We start from the raw sequence: 18,749 nt of genomic DNA, 5'->3' as shown, positions 1-18,749 counted from the left end.
TACATGCTGTGGTCCACAGTTTAATATCAGCCTGATTTTTGGACTTCAAGGAGATTATTAATGAATTGGATGTCATTAAAACATCATGGTGGGGCCCACAAAATCTTTATAGGATAAGTGGATCCTGTTTCTTATCAGAACCTCTTAATTTGTATGGCTAGTGAAAGATACTGCAAAATAGTCTACATTCAATTGAAAAAGATCCAAAGCTTGGTGATTGGGATCTTCCAATCATGGAGATCTCTTTGGGCATGCTCTATTCAAAGTGGGAACCAACGGTCTAGATTTCCAAACCATATTCCCAGTTTTCAAATCGAAAACCAATATACACTAAACAAAATCTCCCATTGCCAATCATAAAATCCCTCCAATGCAGAAACTAAGAAACTAGAATTCGCTTGCTCTCGCCTTGTTACTCTAATAATCACAATCCATTTCCATTGCAAATCCAAACACAGCCTCAGTGACATAAGTGGCATTTTTTTTTCTTTTTTTGCCACCTTCGATTTACACAAGTAGAGAATGTGCTGATGGGATTATTAAGTTTCTTCTCATTCAAGTAGTCTCACCAATTTTCAAATGCTAAAATATATTCTAAAGTCAAGCATCACTTGAATGATGTTTGGACCACTTATAAATTATGGTTTGACTAAGATTTGTAACCTATATATGTGGATTATAAATAGGAAAATATTTTTACTCTTAAGATAATCTTCAAAAATTACAAAAGAATGTCATGCCGGTGTGAAAGCTCTCTTGCATATAACTTAGGAAATGCTCACTTCAAGATTTTTTACCATGAGTAGGAATTCTAAAATCACAAGCTTTTTTTCCCCGCTGAGGTTTGTTAGAATACGATCTACCATCTTGCAATGAAATAGGGATCATGGATTTAAGATTCAGCCAAACCGTTTGGTCTTTAGTTGAAAGACTTGCCTGAGTCAAGGGGAAAATTAGTTGGATGTGTTTCTTATACATGTGACTCTAGTGTGGAATTATATCAAGATTGACTAAGTTTAGATTGACTAAGTTTAAGTTGACCAATTAAGACTATTCTCAGGATAATAGGTCATATTTTAATAATTAAAACCATTTATATAATGCAGTTAACCTTAAATGTGGAATACTAAAAATTGGACATGTATTGCATGCAACCGAAATACGTCCATCACACACGTGGAGCTAAAATTTCTTCCATTCATCTGTTTTGTAAGTTCTTGTTAGCTCATGCCGGGACACTGGGATAAGCCTTAAATTGAAATAAATCCAAATCTCAAGTGGGCCACATGAGAAAAATTAGTGGGGATTAACAGCCATCATTGAACCATTCGTGGGCCCTAGCTAATAAGTTTTAGATCTGGCTTTCTTTTTTCTTTTCTTTTTTTCAACTCGTCCCAATAAAAGCGACCTAAGGGATATATAGTTTGGATTACATATAAATATCATAGTGAAACATATCCCTCTTCCTACCGTGTGTGGCCTATTTAAGTACAAAGGGAGAAAATTTACAAATTATTTTCAGGATAAATATATAATAAGCGCCCAACCACGGAGATTTATGGAAGTAAAAGCCTCTTTTCTTAAAGACTGACTATACACATTTTTTTTAATAAAAATATTAATTAATTAAAATATTAATTTACTTACTAAAAATAATTTTTATTTTTGAAATTTATTTTCATTATAAAAACACAACACCTGGACTAAATTTCTCATAAACCGTGACCTACCTAACTTTTTTTTAGATATAACTCACATCAATATATATATTTCTCATAAACCGTGACCCACCTAACTTCCTAGTAAGGAATCTTGAACCTTAAACTTAGTGGAGCCGCGTCGGAGTCGCTGGCAATCCGCGTCGCTGACGTCACCGCCTTTAATCATTTGACTCTTTTTCATTGAAATGTTATAATCTTTCACTTTTGAATTATCAAAGGACTGAAATATCTTATCGACGTCTCAAGTCCTGGTTGGACCGAAGTTATGGTCCATCTTACATGTAACTTCTAACTTGTTAAGTGAAAGGGATATCTAAACCGTTTAATATATTGGCCCCACACAAGAATCATCTACTGAAAAATCATCCTATCCACTCATCAAGTGATCTATGCAATAGAAAGCAATGCATAGCCATCGATAAATAAAAATATAAGAATGTGGACATTTGATGAGTGGATAAGATTTATTTTTATGTATAGTGCTTCTCATGGTGGGATCTATCTATTGAACGGGATGGATTTTCCTTGCAATTAATAAATTAGAAGTTATACGTTGGGTGGACCGTAACTTATGGTCCAACCGGTTGGAATTAATACCTGTATTTTAATATCTGAGACTTTGGAGGTAGATATGAATCTGAGACTTTCGAGGTAGGTCTTTGCCATGGGACACACGTGTATGATAAAACTCATGTGCACACCATACACATGTGCCGCACGGAACATGGGTGCGTGATCCAATCCATCCATTAGGTTTATCCAACCTTGTACATCTATTCCCAAAATGAAATCTAAGTCTACTAAGAACGTGGCTTCCAGAGTACGGAATAGGTGGATGAGTTAGAAAACTGAAGCCAACATTTTCAGATCCGTACACTTGTTTTGCTATCTGTGGTCCACCTGACAAGTAGATTGATCTGATTTTTTGGAAAGACAATCAGTACAGTGGTGCCATTCCAATGGATGGATTTGATCTTGGATCTATCATGCCATGCTGGCACACTTGTGGCACACGCGTCTGCGCTTAGCAAAGCTCTTTAAGCAGTCCCCATCCATCGCGTAAACGGTTTGATTAATGCAAGTGACCACGATCCAACGGTTAACGAAGTCACGACAGTCTGTGATTGTTGATCCACCTCTTGTAGTAGCACTGGTCTACCAATTGGGCGGCTGGGATTCATCCACTGTACATGAGATGGTTCATTTCGAATTTCGTCATGCATACTACCAAAACGAAGTTTGCTAGAACAGGACGTCTCCCAACCGCTCCTTTAAATGCGAGGACACGTGCTAATCTAAACAGATGTTGTGGACGTCAGAGCCGCGTATAAAGTGCCCCCAAAAGACGAGCACATGCAGAAATTTTGCCTGGTCGACCCATCAACGGCACGCCCTTACAAGAGGAATGGACGGCCCAGAAAATCTGCCAACGGTCCACTTTCAATATGAACGTGCCATCCGCCCGCTGATTGGCCCTATCCTACTTTTGCATGTGTTGATCTTGGCGGTGGGGCCCACGCGGATTAGGTGTTAACCGGGTAACACACACCTTAGCGTGTGTTACCCTTACCATGTGGGGCCCACCTTTATCAAGATTTTGTATATCCACTCCGTCCATCCGTTTTCTACGCATCAATTTAGGACGGTAACCTGAAAATTAAGAGGATAAAAATCTCAATTGGACCACAACACTGGAAAATGTGGCGAATGACCATTAAAAACTTTTTGTAGGCTATAGAAGTTTTGGATCAAGATGATCTTTGTATTTTCCCTTCATCCATGTCCTTTTTACTTTATCACCAGTTTGGATGGAAAATAAACATTACGGATCTTCTTACAGTGGGCCTTGGTATGTTTTTAACGATGATCGTTCAATCACCACTGTTTCCAGTAGTGTGATCCATCTGATATTTGGATCTACTTAATTTTCGTGAACACTTACTCAAATAGGCTGGAAAAACGTATGGACGGCCTAGATATACAAAAATAATAATAATAAAAATAAAATAAAATAAAAAAATCATCAAAGTGGACCCTACGGTAAGGGTAACACCCACCCATCACGGTGTTACTCGGGTAACATCTAATCCATTCCCCGCCTTATGCACAGCTCTGAGGATAATACAAGGTACATGCACATAAGCACCCAAGCAGACGTGTGCCAATATGGGCATGTGGCACGCGTGTGAAAGATCTGAGGTTTTCATCACGTGGGACACTATGATTGGATTTTTTTTTACTAAAAATATGATTGTTCCACTCCTTTAGTGGGCCAAATATTACAAAACAAATGGACGGCTAGGAAACACTGTTCCAACCGTTGGGTATTTTGCACATTGCGGATGCACTGATCTTTCAGACAGAATATCTAGTCAGTCTTTCCCACCTAACGGATATCTCGTGTTTCCTACACCAATGCCACATGGCACATGGGCACGTGTGGGCGTGCAAGTATTTACACTTACACGTGTATGTGCTTTGAAAACCTCCAATACATATCAGGTGGACGGTGAGATAGGTGAACACGTGCAAAGGATGGAAGAGTAGATAAGTATACACCGATATCGGGTGTATATACTTTATTAAAGTGCCTGTTATTCTATCAAGACTCGTGAGAAAAAGCCATGAAGTGAGGGACTCATACCCGCATGCTTGCCGGAGGTTTGCTCGAATACAGCCTAACGTATTTGATACGGTACGTCGAGACTTTTCACGTAGAATCTGGCCCATCTTCTAATGATCCAAAAGGTTTATATGATGATTCTCAACTTTTATTGTGGAAATTTAACAAATAAAAGCTCTTGTTTCGATTATTTTAACCTTTGATAGTTGGATCCGTTGCTTTGAACATGAACGGTCACAATAACTTCATATAATCAAAGGGGTTCAAAAATTCAATTCGAAGGCTTTTTCTAGAATCCTCCCATCCATCCAAGGGAAACCTTTCAAGTAAACCGTCCGATAGATTGAAGAAAACCCATGATTCAACGGGTAGAGTACCATATCTTACTTCATTGCAGTGGATGTATTCAAGCAAACTACACCGAATTGAACGCGAATTGCGTGTAACGCCACGTTACAAGGCTTTCCTGTTATAACCAAAACTCTATGGGGCCCACCACTACGTTTCTGTTATATCCACTCAGCCGTCCGTTCTAGGACATGGGACCAAACATGAGAATGCCCAATGTCACGCACCGCAATTTGGATACAAAGCGTATGCTTTCCGGCTCGAGTGATGGTTCATGACTTATAAACTATTGAGTGAGTGTATATGAATTATCTGTATTCTGAGTCGTTATTAACTTATGGGTTCAAGTTCATACATGGTACAATTAAAATAGTAGACATAAGTACAACATAATAATCAAGGGTAGAAGATTGAAATATAAATACAATGGGGTTGATGTATATAAGAGCTTGCTTCGCCGGGCGGGTTGGAAGGGATTGGAAGGTAAATCTCGGGATTGACCGGGTGTGCCAAATAGACTCGGGATTCTGATATCGGGATATAGCAATCCCATGGGATTGCCAGCAATCCACTGACATTACCATCATTATCTTAAAATTCATCCAATCTACCCTAATCCCATTCAATTTTGCCTTTGACGTGTTTGGTTCGACAGATTGGAAGGGATTGGAAGGTGCGATCCTGGGATTCGACGGGGTGCCAAACAGACTCGGTGATCTAATCCGAGCATATAGCAATCCTATGGATCTTGCACCAATCCACTAACGCAGCCATCATTACCTTGAAAGTGATGTCATCCACCATAATACCATTCAATCCCTTCCAATCTACCTGGCCAAACACGCCCTAATGTGAATGCTGCGAGCGATGTCAATGATGTATCAAATGGGTACAAATATAAATCATCCACTTTCTTGGGCTGAATATTCATCAACCCGCATCTACACTTGATAAGCATCTATCATTGGTAGTCAAGGGCAAGGCCCACATCCTCTAATCAGGTAGGCTTCCACATATAATGGGCAGTATAAAAGGATTATCCCCCTAAGAATTTGTACAAAAGCATTATTCAATGCAAGGAATGAATGTTCAATTAATGCATCAACTTACACATAATCGTCACATACATTCCTCCATATGAAAGGAAATTCCAATTTAAACAACTTCAAGGATATATCATCTTAGCACAAACCAATTCATAATAAAATCAATTCAATCTAGTGATTCATTCACTACTATAATACAATCTAACATATCAATCATAGCAATCTATTTTAATCATAATGGAGAGAAAACATGTTGGAATCACTCACCTGCATCTTGGTGATGTATATTCCTAGATGTTATCCCAAAATTAATCAATCGACAATCTCTTAAATACAAAACAAAATCAAATCATATTTCTATCTAAGTAAACTTGTATAATTAGTCCACCTTTAGTTGTTCAAGTCACAATCTACGGTCCACATAAAGGATCTAACCATATGATGTGAATTCCTTTACACTTCATTATTAACATATGATTTATAGATTAAACTTCATTATTAACATATGATTTGTGGATTAAAATATCCATTTTGAAATTAATTTGATTTTTTCAGAAGACCGTCAATCGATAGAGATCAATTAGGGATCACCTCGATCGAAGATCGTTTCGATCAATTGAAAATACTTCGATTTTCCATTTTAACTATCTGGACACTTTTTATTAACTTCGATCAATCAAAACAATCCCATCAATCGAACTCATTACGAATTTCGAAATCAAGTCGCTAGATAGTTTTCACCATTTTTGAGCGATCAAACTACCCTGTCGATTGATCAACAAACGTTATTGAAACTTGATTAAAATGATTTGATTTTTTCAACTTTTAAGGTTTTTCCTTATTTTCCTATTTGTAAAGATTTACCGATCATACGAATCAAATTTGAACCATCCATTGGCTCCCACATTCTTAGATTATGATGAGTCAACAATCACTTAGATCCATCTCATTCATGATCTATAATTTATTTCAATACATGTTTTATACAAATCATTCATTGGCATCTTTGTGGCCCACCAGACAATCAGACCCATCTAGAATTCTCGATATGGTTTTAGAATATATTTTAGAATTCACATAGATGGCGTAGATTGGATATACAAGTGACGATCCATTATAGGGTTGGATATGCAATCTAATGTCAAAGATTAAATTTGATGGATGTGGCCCACCCATTGATCAAATTGATTTGAAAAATTAGGTCCTCGTATATTTTAGTCTTAGGGATCGTATGATCCGTTCCGATATGATATAATACAATCAGACGTAGCCAAATCAATCTCTACAATAAGATACTTCACCTAGGTCTAGATTTTCTATTGACTCTTCCTCGTATGATACATAACGATTAGTGCATGGATCGAGCCAAAATACATTAATATAAAATAAAAATAAAAGAAGAAGCTTGAAGATTTACTAGACTTAGGCTATCCAGGGAGTCACGACCACATGAGTCAAATCCTCTAACCTTTTCTTTAATCAAGGTGGTCTAGGCAAACCTGTAAGCTTGTTCATTATCAAGTAGGCATAAGGCAAGTTCATAAGAAAAAAAAATGGATGGTATCTAAATGAACCGTTTATCCACATGGAATGTGCACACATGGTCCACTTGATAATCAGATGAGCTTATTTCAACCCATAGAACAAAGACATTGGGATTCACTTGATGAACGATAGTGATCTTAGGTGCGATTTCAGCCTCACTTAAGACGTGCATCCCACGTTGATGTATTTATTCTATATCTATGCCGTCCATCCATTTTTCCCAAGTCATATAAGGGCACGGGCCCAAAAATGATGTAGATCCAATTCTCAAGAGGACCATACCAAAGGAAACTCGTGATTGAACACTAATGGGCTACATAAATTTTGGATCAATCTGATATTTGTTTTCCTTTCATTGGGGCTTATATGACCTTATCAACAAGTTGTATAGCAAATAAACATTACAGTTAGCCTCAAGAAGTTTTTAATGGCAGGGCGTTCAATCAGTCTTGTTTCCTACCATATGGTCCACTGAGGATCGGTGTTGTACCCTAGTTTTGAACATTCCAAAAAAAGCCAATAAAGATGACATGTGGCATTATACAATATATAAAAGTTTTTTTGAGATACTCAGGGCAATTTTTGTAAAATCATAATAGGCATTGATTTCTCTAAGCAATTTTTGCAAAATCATAGTTGGCATCAATTCAATGTTGTACGTCATTAAATGACTGACAAGATAGTGCGGCCGAGACATTCATAAGGGAAATGTGGTTGAAGAACAAACTATGACTGAGGGAAATATATCTTGGCCGAGAGAAGGAGAATAGTCAAAAGGAGAAACATAACAAGAATACGATCTGGATAGTGATGCCTCAATTGTCATAATCATTCGAAATTTATAAATAGCAAGAAGATTAACGGAGCAAGACACATAATTAAATTCAATGAACAAATCAAATCTATCAATTTATCTTAACTCAGTTTATCTTAAGAATAATGATAATCCGGTAGCAATAATTTTTTAGTTATAATCTAAGTTTATACTCATATATTAGACTTAATTTTTATTCAATATAAGCAGTTCTTTCAGAAGAAGCATTCTTGCAATCACTCACCTATTGTAAATATTTATTTTTATTTGATTGCACTAGTACAATAAGAAATGTTTTTTATGAAAGGCAAAAGTTAACTCATATTCGGAGGAAAACCTCCACCCTCAATTTATGCAAAAACGAAGATGATATGCAAAAACGAATGGATGGCGTGGATACAGAATACATACACGAAGGTGGGAACCGCAGTAATCGCTGTACCATCTTGGGTGATGCGGGACCGCACCTAATCCACTCCAGTGGTGCTCTGCTGTATGACTGGGATACTTTTACGGCAAACGAACTCCAGTATACATCCATCAAACATGAGACCGATCGGATGAACGGTTTAGATCATTGAAAATGACACCGTATCAAAAGGCAAAAGCCCCGACGTATCCTGTTCTAATACGTCGCCGTCTATTCTCTTCTGGTAAATGCGGGGCCCGCACGACAACTCCCATGCCGGAACTGTTTCCACGTGTCACGACAGCACACGTGTTAGAGATCTGGACCATCCATAAAGCAGTGAATGTGAAGTAAGCCAATCTCGTTGGACTTCTTCTCTGACCACCCACTTGTCTATTACACTTTTGACCTGCCTCCGAGCGGAGGAGGCTGACACTGTTCGGATGATTCTAACCGTCCATCTGGTGGGCAGTAGTGTAGTTGGGCGAAGTTTGAAACCTACTGCCGATTTGATGATCCTGACCATCCAACCACTACTATTCGACGGATGGTTGAAATCAAAACTAGTCAAGATCCTAATTTCAATCGAAAAGCTTCTTATCCGTACAACAGTGGCCAACAGCCAGATAGGTGGGCCCCATCCAGCGACACGAAGGGTCGCGCAAGACGGCTCCTCGCAATCATAAACAACGAAACGGGGCGGGCGTTCGTTCGTTTTGACTTCTATGACACGGAAGATATATGATACTCCGAGGGTGTATGGTTTTATCATACAACACACATATTTATAGTACACGCAGGTGTTGGAATGAAAAGCTCGTCAAGCCCTACACGCAGCTCTAGCACACGTGCCAACCGGTCAATGTGTACGGAATTTTAATGAGATGGCCCACCCTGTGAAGATGAGGGTATGCAGAAACCATTCTACTCTACTCATTAAGGGCCACACGTGTATGAAATTCGGACGGTTGGGAAATTTCTCTAAATTGTCCGTTCTTTTCATGAAACGGTGGGCCACCTGAGGAGAGGACCAGCCTAATATTTGCGTATGGGTATCTTCATGGTGAGGGCCACCTTATGCGGGGACAGATCAGATGGCCCACACGTTTGTCATGTTGGCGTACGTGCTGCCTGTAAAAATAGGCGTAGCGAGTGTACTTGCGAGGGTAGCCAAGGTCCCGAATGAATCTGTGGTGCAGAACAATAGCAATGGCAGTTATTGGACGGTCCAAATCGTTCCATGAAAATGGACGATCTGTAGTAAAGAAAACATTGGGTCCAGATTCAGTGTTCGAGGATCAAAATTACCGTGATAGTTCAGGACCACTTCCTAAGTTGTGGTGTCCCATGTACACTTAGGATCAAACATATTGATCAAGACCGTTCAAATTGTAGGTCCCACCGTGGATGGATCATAATCTGAAATTCACGTTGAATTCGGATAATTTTAACTATGGAATCGATGAGTACGAAATGGATGGTTAATATGATAAGGTAAACAGTCCAAATGCAACAAGGAAATTCAGATGGTTAAGATTGCTCTATGCTCGGTCCTTTGATTGGACAGTCCAGATTGACTTTTGCGTTTGCCACGTGTACACGTAACTTGAAAAGGCGGCTGCCAGAAACGATGCGGTGGACAGGATTTTTATGTTAATCAAGCGGAGGACATTCCCAGCATCCACGAACCTAAAGTCTGAAGTACAGCCCATGGAACTGAAGATCTGGACCGTTGATCTGATGCTAGCCACCGTGGTTTGGAGAGTCCACCAAAAATTACTTCCATTTAATATTTATCCCTTCTACCATAGGCCTGAAAATAGACGATTGAGAAGAGAACGCACGTCCTCATTCAGAGGAAGAAAGGAATCCAATTAAATGGATACAAGATGTGAATAGTGAGGATTTTTAGGACATATCCCATCTACACTGGACCCCATCAAATCAACGGTTCAGATCACTGACCCGTGTGGTCCACTTGTACCAAATCCACGCCCTACGATACCGGGGATAAATATCCCTCCCATGCACGGTGGGGATGTCGCTGTTGCGGGGAACTCCATTCCACATGCTTGACCTAAGATATGCATTGTATCTTCTGGCCTCGAGTTTTCACGAGTGGGACCCATGCCCCAAAAATATACAGAGCTAAATATCTTACCTTCCAAGCCGTCCTTTTTCTGCCCAAGGTGGGCCGTTATTATAATGTTGATAATTGTATGTGGACCAGTGATCGAACGGTTGGGACGGATCCACCTGAGGGTATTAGCTGATCAATAACGATCTGGACAACTTAAACTATGGGCCCACTTGTAAAGAATCAGGTGTTGGGTGCTGTGAAGCCCAGAATGATGTATATGTTTTATATCCACACCGTCCATCCGTTTTTCCATCTCATTTCAGTAATAAAAATAAAATTTTGAAGAGATATGATGCTTAAGTAGACCACACCACAGGAAAAAGTGGTGATTAGACGCGGATCATTTGGAGTCCATGAAAGTTTTAGATCAAACTGATATTTATGCTTTCCCTTCATCCACTTTTGTATGGCCTTCTTAACAGTTCGGATTGGAAATAAACATTACGGTGGGCCCTGGGAAGTATCAACTGTTGTCATTATCACCATTGTTTCCCATGATATGAGCTACTTATCATCAGACCTGCTTCATTTCTACCTTTGAAATGAGCTGGCAAAAAACGGATGAACCATATAAATATAAAACACATACATCATTGTGGAGCCCAACACATCACCACACCACTGCTGGGCAACACCGACTTACACGCGTGCATTATACATAGGCTCGAGTGGGAAAATTGGGGCGGGGATTTGGGGGAGCGGATTAGGTAACTACATCCACACCGTCCATCCGATTTGAAAGCTCATTTTAGGACATGATCCAAAAAATTATAAAGTAGTTCCAAAACCCCATATGAACGATAGTACCGGAAATAATGGTGATTGACCATTAAAAACTTATTACGGGCCACAAAAGCTTTGGATCAAGATGATATTTGTGTGGTCTCTTTATCTAGGTGTTTGTGACCTTATCTGCAAGTTGGATGGCAAATAAGCATTATGATTAATTATTTAGTGGGATTTAATCATGACTGTTTCCTATAGTGTGGCTACTTGAAATTTGAGTCAGCTTCATTTTTAGGAGCAGACCCTAAAAAGAGCTTTAAAAATGGTGGGACGGCGTGGATTTAAGGCAAATACATCACTATCAGCCCCACAGTCAAGGGTCCCACCCCCACATAGTTGGATCCAGGGTGTCACCTAATACGGTCCTAGAAATTGGGCACTGCCCAACCAGGGGCTCTACGGGGCCCATCGTGCTTTATGTATTTTATTCACTTTACCTTGTTTTTGAAAAATCAATGTAAATTATGAGCCTTAAAATAGGGTAGATAAAATACCCAAACAGGCCACACCACATGAAATAGTGGGGATTGAATGCTACCGTGAAAACCTCACGGATTGAATAAAAGTTTTGGATGAAGCTATATATATATATATATATATATATATATATATATATATATATATATATAACCTTTATCTAGATATATGTTACATAATGAACAAGTTGGACGGCAAATAAACATCATAGTGGGCCATAGGAAGGTTTCAACGGTGGGTGTCGTCCACTCCAGCCTTCGATATGTTTTCTTCTTTTTAATTGTATAACGACGTAAAACGATCTTTCAAAATAAATGAATGGTTTGGATTAAGCTCTTATATTAAGATAGGCCCTACGAAGCCCTTGACAGGACCGTCCATTGTTGGCTAGGTGCTGGTGTGGTAGTGCCCAATCCGCGCTCGGAAAATGAGATTTTTCCGACTATAAATCTTATCTTTCATCCACCGGCATTTCTTAATGCCCCTAAACTTTACTTTCCAAAACTAATTCATTACGTTTTTCTAGACAAAAATACCTCTGCATAATAAATCCACTTTCTATAATCTTCTCTCCTCTATAAAAACTTATTTTATTCAAAAATTCATTTTCTAAATTCTTCTTTTATCTTCATACAGTAATACTTCTCTACTTAAAATTTATTTTCCAGAATCTTCTATCATCTTTATACAACAATATCCATCTACCTAAAATTCATTTTCTGAAATCTTCTATCTTCTTCATATAAGAATATCTTTCTATTAAACCGTTACTTCTTTGTTTTCATTTTAGTTTGTCAAGAAATGATGAAAATGATGCCTATATTGAAGAAAATACATACTACATGTATATTTGATCAAATTATCTTAAACTTAAACCGAAAAAATTTCTTGTGGGCCATAAAAGTTTTGGATCAAGCTTGTATTTGTGTTTTCCGTTCTTCCATGCCTACATCATCCTATGTATGGGTTGGATGACAAATAAAACATTTGTAGGGCCTAGCAGGGTTTCAACAGTGGAAATGATTATTCACATTGTTTCCTGTGGTATGATCTACTTGATCTTTGGATACGCTTCGATTTTGAGCTTAACCCATTCGATTAGATGGAAAAACGAAAAGACGAAGTGGATAGACCATATACATTTATGTGAATCTTGGTCAATTTCATGTTAGGCTCGATCATTTTTATTTGAAGCTCGCTCAATTTCACGTTATGCTTGCTCAATTTCATTTGAAACTCGCTTAATTTTATGTGAAGCTCCATCAATTTCATGTTATGCTCGCCCAATTCCACTTGAAGTTCGCTCAATTTCATGATAGACTCGCTCAATTATCCATAAGTGTATGTACTTCCCGCGCTATAGAAGAAATAACCAGATAAGTAACGGCTACGAATCTAACAAAGTAATGATTATGCTACCAATGGCTAAGACCTTCACACGTAGCCATATTCTTTTAGCTATGACCTTCAGCCAATTTTCTGGTAGTGGACGGTGCCGCCATGGACAAGACAGAGATCCATAGTGGCACCGTGGATATCACGAGTTAATCCTTACAGCAGTAGTTTAGTCGTAGAAAGTAAAGTTTGGATGATGGGTAAAATGTGAGATTTACACTGAGAAAAATCTCCCCTGAAAATTTTCTAATTCCAAACCGTTGAGGGAGTAATTTGATATTCTGGTTGCGTCTGACGCTTGATACGCAGGCCCTCAGAAATTGTAAGTGATGCATTCGCTAGCTCCGTTATACAGAGAAAATTGTGTGACTCAGCGACGTACCCAAGATCAGACTGATCGCAACCTTAACCTTTGATCATTAGACGACCATTAGAGATTTCCCTTCTGAACCGTCTAATAGATGTCCATCAATCGGATAGTCAGATAATCCAATAAGCGGAAGTTCCGTTTCATGATACATGTAAAGAGAGACCCACGATTTGGACGGTTTAATATGAATTATTTATATTCCAAATATACAATTTCTAAGTGACCTTTACGTGCCTGCGTATCATCTATTGCACTCTACCAGACTATTAAATATTTTTCTATATCATTTATCCTACACTTTTAAGGTTTGACGATACGCGAGTTTAATCCACCCATGCTCCGTCAGAGTACGATATTAATTCGTCTTCCTAATTAAGAGAGAAAACGTTGCGCCGACGTCTACGGCCGTTTCCGTTAAAAACGGCAACTTAACACCACGAGACGGCGTTCTTATAAATCTCAACTGGTGAAGGCAGCAACTGAATAGCCGAGATAATGCGATAGCTACTCGCGAGAAAAGCCGTCGAATCCTTTCCTCCCAACACGTGTGAGATTTTCGAGATCTGAGTCATTCATCTTGTGGGCCACTAAGGTACATTGGTTGTTATCGTGAAAAAAAAAAGAAAAAAAAACCATGAACGGTAAAGTAATCCAAGCAAAGCACGCATGGCCAAGATCCGGCCAATCCAGCGGTGGACATAACCCTGAACAAGCCCAGGACAGTTGATCAACGGATGAGATTAGTCCACTCATTGCATGGGTCAAACTTGTAACAGAAAAACATGTGCAATTCAAAAAGATTTATCCAAATTACCTAATTTCTATACAAGTCAAAAATATATTTTTTCATATGCTTGCCTGCACAAGTCCAATTTCATAATTTACTAAAATAAAATTATTTTAATTAAATATTAAATATCAATATTAATATATTAAATTATATAGTAAAGACCAAGAATCATGTTGATTAAAAGGAATGGACTAGTATAAGTTGAAGGCCTTATATAAGGGGAAGATGGCTTATAAGTTCAAAAAATCAAGTAGTGAGAAAATACATAATGACAGATGACTTAGCTGGAATCATGGCTCTTGATAGAGTTGGACCACAAAGCATAATTTAAAGAACTAACCCTGATTAATTGAATTAAGGGTTACATGACGATGACGACGAGGACTTGATCTTGAGAACTTGCATTCTTCGGATTGTTGAAATACCTGGCAGCCACTGTAGGAGATAAGATCCAAGAGGATATTGGATTTTCGCTCCTACCAAGTGGACAATTGACTTTATTTTGGAATTTGGTTGGGTTTGTTTATATCAAGGCTGATTAGGGTAGACTTATGTTGAATTGGGCGGACTTTGATAGGGTGTACATTCTAGGTTTCCGCATGAAAAGTAATCCTTCTAATTAAATGGATGGGAAAATTGAAAGAAGATCATGGGGTATGGGGCATTTTGTGATAGTGTGGCAAATATTACTGAAATCTTCAAATTTTATCACAAAAATATAATAAACAAATAGTACAATATTTTCAAGCCAAACTTAAAACTTTTTAAGTGTTTTTTTATAGTGAAATTGTTGCAATTTAACTCTGAACACTAATAATAATACTTGATTCATTATTTGAATATATATTTAAATATTTTTTTAATCGTAATAAATATTTAAAAATTTATTTACTACTCAAATGAGAAATCTCTTCTAGTAAGTTTTCAATTTGAAAAAAAAAAAAAACTGTTAAAACAAGTATAATTGCCAAGATTTTGAAAATCTCCTAATAATATCATAAAAATAGAAAAGATTAGTGATGGTAAGAAAAGTTGAATCATTGAGAAGAGAGTCAGGCATTTGTTGAGTGATATTGTAACTTTGATCCCTTTTTTTTTCTCTTTTTTTTGAAATAATATCTTTTTTTTAAAAAATAGTTAGTTAAGCCCTTCTTGTACAAGGAGTAGATACTTAGCAAATATAGATAAAATTTTCTCATTTTTAATTACTTCATATGTCTGCCCATCTATAGTAACATTTGATCCATCAGTTGACTTCAAGTAATTTTATATCCCTGGATCAAATACTTGCTTGATCTAGAGTTTGTCGCACACACCGTAGGCAACGACAAAGATGAATGCACACACCAAACACTGTGTGGGGTTTATAAGATTGTTTTAATATCAAGTCGGGCCTCTCCATTAAGTTCCTCTCATTAAATAAAAAAACAAACCAAGTATTTTTTTTATGATAAAAACTCAATTAGGCCACAACATTTGATTTAAAGAGATTTATCCATGATTTTATATAATATTTTCTTTTGTAAGGCTAACCTGAGCTTTTATTGAGGTTTTTTTTTCCTTACACACGCACCCTAGACACGAACGCCGTGGGATTTCACCACCGGTGGGTACTCGAACCCTTGACCCGGTGTTGAAACTCCTGGGAGTCTACCACCCGGGTAAGAGTAAGGACCAGATGAAGTAGTTCTCACGCTGACATGATGGCTCCAATGAAATTTGAGTATTTTGGAGGAGAAGATAAGACTTGGATAGACTTCACCGAACAGAAAAAATAGGTTATTCTTGCTGAGACAAATTCACCTAGCCAGACAAGCTATAAAGGCTTGAACTGTTGCCGCTACCAAACTGGCCTGACAGATGTTAGCTCTAGAAAGGTAAAGAATTTAAGGAATTTGTTATATAAATTGATATCTTAATTTTAATTTATTTATTAACTTGCAATAAATATTTTTATTTCAGGGAGATTTTTATTTTCAAGGCTGAACACATGTTTGTTACTGTGTTTTATGGAAGCTTTTGTTCTTTCAAAATGGGGAAGTGGATTGATTGCGGCACTCACTGGTGAAAGTATACTGTGAGGCCTGATGCATATGTTTTATCTGCACAGTCACAAATTATCCATTTTAACAGCTCATTTTAGGGCATGAGCTCCAAAATGAGTCAAATCTAAGGATCAAGTAGGCTATGTTACAAGAAACAATGGGATAATAACACCAGCCTTTAGAAACATTCCAAGGGCTCATTTGTGATATTTATATATTTACCATCCACCTGTTTATAAGGTCATATGGACTTGGATGAAGGGAAAATACAAATATCAGCTTGATCTAAAACTTTTATAGCTTCTACAAACTTTTTAATGGTAGCCATCAATCCCCACAGTTTTTGTAATGTGATCCATTTGCGCTTCCGATCCATGTTGTTTTTGGTCTCATATCATAAAATGAATTGGTAAAATGGATGAACATGGATAAAACTATGGTTGTACATGAGTCAAGCTAGCTCAAAAAGCTCACTTGGCTCGGCTTAATTTAGCTTGACTTGAACGACGACTTGAGACAAGCCAAGCTTCACATACCCTAGCTCATTTTGAAAACGAGTCAAGGTCGAGAAATGTGCAACTTGACTTGACTTGGCTCGATTTCGGCTTAGCTCGAAACTCGGCTTGACTCGCATATATATATATATATATATTATTAAAAAAAAAAAAAAAACCTTACCTTATTCGGCTCTCTCTCTCTCTCTCTCTTTCTCTCTCTCTCTCTCCCTACTCATCCGAGTTCGACTTAGCATTTGCCCAACTTGTCTTATCCGTACGGCCTGCACTCAGCCACTCGTCCGAGCACTCACTCTCACTCTCAGCACCCAAAATAAGTTACCTCTATGGCTCTATATTACTATGGCTCTATCTAATATATATATATTGAATGTTTGATTTGGGGGTTGGGTCAGGTGTCGAGTTAGGTTGGGTGTGGGTTGAATCAGGTGTGGATGCTAGGTTGGGTTAGAAGTGGGTGCTGGTAGATGGTTTAGGTCGGGTTGAGTGATGACAGATGGGTTAGGTTAGGTGTAGGTGCTGGGTCAGGTTGAGTGTGAGTGTTGGCAAATGGGTTGGGTCGAGTTGGGTGTGGGTTGAGTCAGGTGTAGGTGCTGCCGGATGGGTTAGGTCAGGTTGGGTATGGGAGCAGGTTTGACTCGACTCGAGGTAAGCTCACCTCAACTCGATGCATTAACTCGCATCGAGCTCGCCTCGAAAGATTTGACAAACAAGTCAGGCTCCATTGTTAAGCTTGTGGGCAAGCTCAAGTTAAAAAAAACCACAGATGAGTCAAGCCAAGCTTGGCCCACGTCAACTCAACTCAGCTCGATGTACAGTCCTCAATAAAATATGTATAATGGTGCCCCAATAGAGTTGTGCCACCGGTATTGCATGCAATTCACTTCTAAAAACTGATGGACAACTATTTAACAGTAGCTTGTCATCTAATCAAAGCATGCCACGTCAGACGAAGGGGAGCTCAAGGTGAGGACAGTTCCAAATTTGTTGGAAATTATACAGATTAATATAATATTTGTATAATGTGGAAACCAAAAATTGCAAATAAATCTGAAATATGGACAGGCTAAAGCACGTCTGAAACGCTGTCCTTAAAACATTATTTGTCCCTACTCAAGTGAATTGAGTATGCTGATAGGTTACAGGCAAATCGCTTCTAGGATACGACGAGCCTGGTGTGGGTCTATGTTCAACAAACACGAAGGCCCACCTTTTGGAACTCTATTACACTCAGTCTAGCAAAAATGTAATAAAAGAAAAATCTCAGAAGAAAGAAAAAAGAAGAAAATTATGATTTAAACCACTGCACTGGTCAAGTCTTCAGTCACTGGTTCAGTTGAACCGTTTTAGACTACACCGTTGGTCTGTTCTTCTTGAAAAGGTTTAACCGTTGCTATCTTGTTGGAATTACTGGAGTATAAAGAGGAGTAGTGAGCTGTCTCAATTCGTATGGTAATGCTGGATTGGGTTCTGAAATGGTTTGGAAACCTATCCAGGCCCTCCTTTTATAGGCTATGGTGGCTGGGAGTTATGGTCCAAGGAAATAAATTCCATGACCGTTTTTTAATTGTTGGAGAAAACTAGCCGGTTTATGGCTGTTTTCTAACTGTTGTGCATGGGCCATTAATCTGTTGCATGCTGACTATTGTGAGACAACAACTAACTGTTCTCTAGCCACTAGGCTAACCATGCAGCAGTTTCAGCTGGACCCTGCACTTATGGCAC

This window comes from Magnolia sinica, chromosome 4, assembly GCF_029962835.1.
Source record: "Magnolia sinica isolate HGM2019 chromosome 4, MsV1, whole genome shotgun sequence".
NCBI lineage: Eukaryota > Viridiplantae > Streptophyta > Magnoliopsida > Magnoliales > Magnoliaceae > Magnolia > Magnolia sinica.
The sequence above is the reverse complement of the archived record's forward strand: the minus strand, read 5'-3'. Positions refer to the sequence as shown.